The following is a 5278-nucleotide window of genomic DNA, read 5'->3' on the forward strand; positions in this document are numbered from 1 at the left end:
CACAAAAACCCTGAGAAAGAGAGTAGCCAGGGAGAAAGGGTGATCGGCACTGTGAAAAGCTACAGGGCAGTCACAAAGGATGAGGACTGAGAAAAGGTCATTAAATTTGGAAATTAAGATATCACTGGCAACTTTGTACAAAGCAGTTTCATTTGAATGATGAGGTCAGAAACTAGATTATAGAGGGTTTAGAACAGCACCAGAGTGGAAGTGGAGGCATGGAGCACAGATTGTTGTGGTTTTTTTAAAAAAGAAGTTTAGCAGAAAAGGGACGCACAAAGGTGAGGAGAAATATAGAACAATAGCTACCAGGGATGGTAGTAGGATCAAGTGCATTTTAAATATGGGGAAGAAGTGGGCATTTTGTAGACCACAGAGAAAGATCCAGAAGGAATGGGACACACAGAAGATAAGATAGAGAGTTGGAACGATAGATTTGGAGAAGATGGTAGGGGCTGGGATCCAGGGAATATGTAGAGAGGTTGGCCCAGGCAAGAAGAAGATCCATCTCTTCATCTGAGACAGGAGTGAAGAAGATAATGGGGGAGGATGTCTGAGTAATGTGTGATGAAGAGAGGAGAGGGGAGAGTTCTCAGAAAATGGTCTCAGTTTTTTTCTGTGAAATATGAGACAAGGTCCTCAGCAGAGAGGGTGGGCAATAGGAGAAATGACTGAGGATGAGAAGGTGGAAATTCCACTGTGGAGAATGAGAAATAGTAACTCGATTAGGGAGGAGGTGAGTACATGCTCTGAGGTGACTACCCCGACTCCCACTTGAACTGATGAGTCAGGTACCCAGAGCTCAGCTACTATATCCCTTCAATGTTTGAGGGAATAGATCTAAGGGCTTGGGGATTTTTTTTCTGGTTTTATACAGCTCATACTTCCAAATGGGTGTGTTTCCCTTCTAGATTATCAGTTATTTAATTAGTCAATTAGCTTTTAGAAAGGGGTATTTACTAAGGTGGTATGGTAAGAACATATGGTACCAAACATTTCCCCAAAAGCTTACCTTTGCTCCTTCACTCCAATTCATCCAATGGCTCATTAGAGTCATCTAATTGGAATGCCTCTGATTGCTTTGATTCAATCTAGATGCATTTAGACCCATCAAAGGCTTTAGAATATAGCATTTTAATCACTTATTTCGGGTGGGATGGAGGTGATTTGACTCATTTACTCAATGGATCCTACCCTTACAAGAAGGAATGCCTTCATGTAGTGAGAGCCCAAATGAGATTAGATAACGTAAAACCTGTAGTGGAACCAGTCCAAAGTTTCATGATATCCTCCAGCTTCCTTCAGTAACAAGGGAATGGCAATAAAAGCAATGGATGATGGGAATGATCAGATAAGTTAATTTCAGAGTTGTTTATTTTTAAATATAGAAGTGGAACATTTGCGGGTGATGGCAAAATCAAGACTAGAACCATTTTCGTGTGTAGATGAGGTCGAATGGAGGTCTAAGGAACTGGGAAGTTAAGGTATTTGAAGGAGCATCATTATGTATACTGAACTCTCCTTGTATGAGAATAAGGTAGAAATAAAGACTGAACTCATTGAGGATATAAGGAGAATGGACTGGGAATTGATAGATAATAGCCATCAGGATATGGATTGGGAGATAAATTTTGATAATGTGAACCTCGAAGAGGGATAAGACGTTGAGTGATGGTGGTGCAGAGATGGTGTAGACGGAGTCTGGGAGAATTGTATGAACTATTTCAGAACAAAGCATGAACCAGAAAAACAATATAAATGATGATCACGATAATTTAACCAATTCACTAACCAATGATGACTTCAAAGGACTGATGAAGCTGTAAGGATCCCCGATCTTGACAGAGAGGTAGTAAACTGTTGGTATAGAATGAAGCATGCATTTTCAAACATGGCTAATGTGTTTTGCTTGCCTATACTTATTTGTTAACAGAGAAGGTTCCATTGGAATGGGAGAGTCATTGGGAAATAACAGTGTTGTTTTTTTTAAAAGAACATCAATAAAATATTTTAAAGGAAAAAGGAAGGCCATGTCTAGAATTTCCAGTTCTGCTGATTTCTGGTGCAGGGAAGTTTTTATTCATTATATTTCCTGTATCACATTTTCTATGTGGTCTTATATCCAGCAAGAATTGTGATTCCTTTAAAAACCCCACCTAAAAGTTAAAATCTCTCACACACACACTTTATATTGGTTCAAAAGAATGAGTCTCATGATAAACCACAAATAAAGACATTAATATGATGGCAACAGGACCTGTGTTTTTTTTCTTTGGGCTTGTTTTCAGAACTTAGAAATTCCAGTGGTATCATGGGACTTGTAAGGTTGTACAATATTTGTTTGTACAGTATTTGTTTTTATATGGCTATTGTTCCAACTCAGCTGTTCCTCAACAATTGAGTAAAATGAAATGTAGACAGGGATTACACTTGGGATTTCTTGGAACCTCTAGGTAAAGAAACTCTCTCTAACAACACAAATCAGCATCTTCTCTGTAATATGTACTCATAGTATTGTCTATAGCAGATTAAAATATAATCAGGGAATATATAAAAAGAAACAATATTTAATATTTTTAAATGAAGTAAAAATACAATAGAATATAAATGACAATATGTGGTTTTCTGAGTCAATATACATTCTTCAGGGATCCTTATGTACAGTTGAGTGGTTTTCTTTCTATCTGAGACCCCTGGACATTTCTATTTGTCACTACTGGTCAACAACACTTAGAGGAGTGGTAGAGAGAAGGAGACTTGAATTCTTATCCTGGATTTGCCACTTGGGTGAGTCACACAGTTAGCTAGCTAACCTTCCTGAGCTCCAGTTCTCTTGTTTGTAAAATGACCAGGGAGGATTAGATAATGGCTGAGAATGTCCCTTTTGGGTGTAATATCCTATCGTTGTATGATCACTCAGCCCACAACATGCCTCCTTTGGAGGTTTCCCTTACTCTAGGTGGGATACAGAGTCAACAAAATAGCATGTGAATCTGTATCCCAACAGATAACTTGCAAGTGGGATGGGAATGCTTTACAAGGTCCAATTCAATATGAATGTGTTCCCTTTATCCTGGAGCAAGGATGCAGAATGGTACCAAGAGTGGTCAAGAAGAGTCTGCCATATATGTCTAACTCTTCCCCCAACTTCTCTCTTGTTCCTAGGCTTATGTGCTTAATCTTAAAGTTTAATAATAATCACAAGAGGCAGCACATCATTGCCTCCCTGTCTGGTTGAGAGGTTTACAACTCAAACTCATGGCAGAGGGAGAAATTGGTTCAATCACTTGGAGTAATGGTACATGGAGAGCCAGTTGGGCATGACTGCTATTTAACATGAGGAAACCAGGCTGGCTGCATTTAGTGTGCATGTTCTCTAATAAACACGTCATGCTCCAAGGTGAAAATTAACATCAACCCCTCCAAGCTCTTCTCACCAAGTGCCCCTCTCTCTGAAGTAAATAAATGAGCCATAGAAGAATGGAGACAAAGTAAAGTAGCATTGGCCTCCCACAAAGAAACTACATGACCAACTTTTGCACAAATAAAAGCTTTGATATTGGTAAAAATAGGGCATTCTTTTTCTTTCTTTTTTTTTCTTTTAATGAGACTTGTGAGTTTATTGGTTTAAGGAACTTCTGGTGAGGAACCACTGCTACCAATGCAGGCTAATACTTGCTCTTATTATCTGAGCCGTCTGTGGTAGTAGTTTCCAAACTTTGTTGATCATGAATCCCTATTAATAAAAATATTGGGGGCACACCTCCCTAACATATATATATACATATATATATTTACTTATTTATAAAGTACATAATTTACTATTGTACTAATAATTATGTACATGAAAAAATTACACAAAAATAGAAATTTAAGATGAAATACTAATTGACTTTAGAGCCAATGTAGATTGACTGGAGTTTATTGAGTAATTATATTATCACGCCCATGCTTTAGGAATATCGATATGCATTGGAGAGTCTTGAGGCAAGGAGAACAATTAGGAGACTAAAGGTGATGAGGGCTTGAACTTGAGTGATGGTTCTGTGAACTTGGCCTGCTTTGGATCTTCTTAGGTTATAATCACCCTGACAGGCTGCTTGCCTGGCTTGCCTGGGTGGTAATAAGTGAAGGGAAAGTGTGGGTGAATTGGAGGCAAACCGATGAGTGGTTATTGAGAGGAGGTTCAAATATGACCCATCTTCCCACTAGTTGAGCACGAACCCATTGACATCATGCCTTGGTCACCAGATGATACATTGCCCCCACTTTGGAGACTACTCATCTGGGGCACTGAGTGGTTAAGTGAATTACCTGGAGTTACACAGTCAGTATACATCAAATATGGGAGTTGAACCCAGGTCTTTCTGACTCTCTATCCACTAAGCCACATTGCCTATTAATATTTTTTTCCTCCTCTATCTCTTAGCCACTCTTCCCTAACCCTGCTCTGGAGCAACCATTAATCTCCCCACTAAAGGCTTCTAGCCAGGCATTTCCCAGAGAAGTCAGGAGCAGGAGGGGACCATCCTGCCTTTTCATGGTGATCTGACCCAGATCCTAGAGGGTGAAGGAGAATGTGGAGGGAAAGACACATTTGTGGGACAGTATTTGTCAGTAAGCCTTAGCTTGGTTTCTGGACTTCTTATGCTGCCAGATGAGGTTGCCTTTTCATCTTTACTTCCCATACTCCCTGAGCCCTTCCAAGGGAGCAGTTTCAAGAAGTGGTTATATCTCCCTAATCTCCTTACCAATGGATAATTATAGGGTAGAAGTTGGTTTTTAAAATTTTTTGTAGTCTCAGGCACAATATGTAGCACACAAATAAATGAAATTCTTGGCCACAAGAAGCTCATCATCCCCTAATAATGCTTCGATTATTAAATAATGGTTTTTGGTGCCTTTTCCATGAATCACATTCCTAAGACCCAAACAAAGTAACTGTCTCTTCTCCACAAACATGTTGCTTAACCAGGTAGCTAAAGTAATCTTATAATCATAGAAATAAGGGGAAAGACAGGATACTAGGCTCTGAGGAATGGACTTTCCTTGTTTTCTTCCAGGCACTGTTTGACCTTACAAAAGGCGCAGCCCAACCTCAGGAAAAAATATACTACAGCTCTGGGGCTTGATAACCTTAGGCATTTTTTACCAAGATCCCAGAGGGTCAGTCTACTCCAGGGGCGCCTGTGTTCTTCTAAGGTAGAGAACCAGGCAAGTTAGGGCTAGAACTCTGTAGTAGTACCAATTCCCAAAAGACTAGTGACTTCAGGGCTTC

The sequence above is a fragment of the Dromiciops gliroides genome, chromosome 3 (genome assembly GCF_019393635.1).
Source record: "Dromiciops gliroides isolate mDroGli1 chromosome 3, mDroGli1.pri, whole genome shotgun sequence".
In the NCBI taxonomy this organism is placed as follows: Eukaryota; Metazoa; Chordata; class Mammalia; order Microbiotheria; family Microbiotheriidae; genus Dromiciops; species Dromiciops gliroides.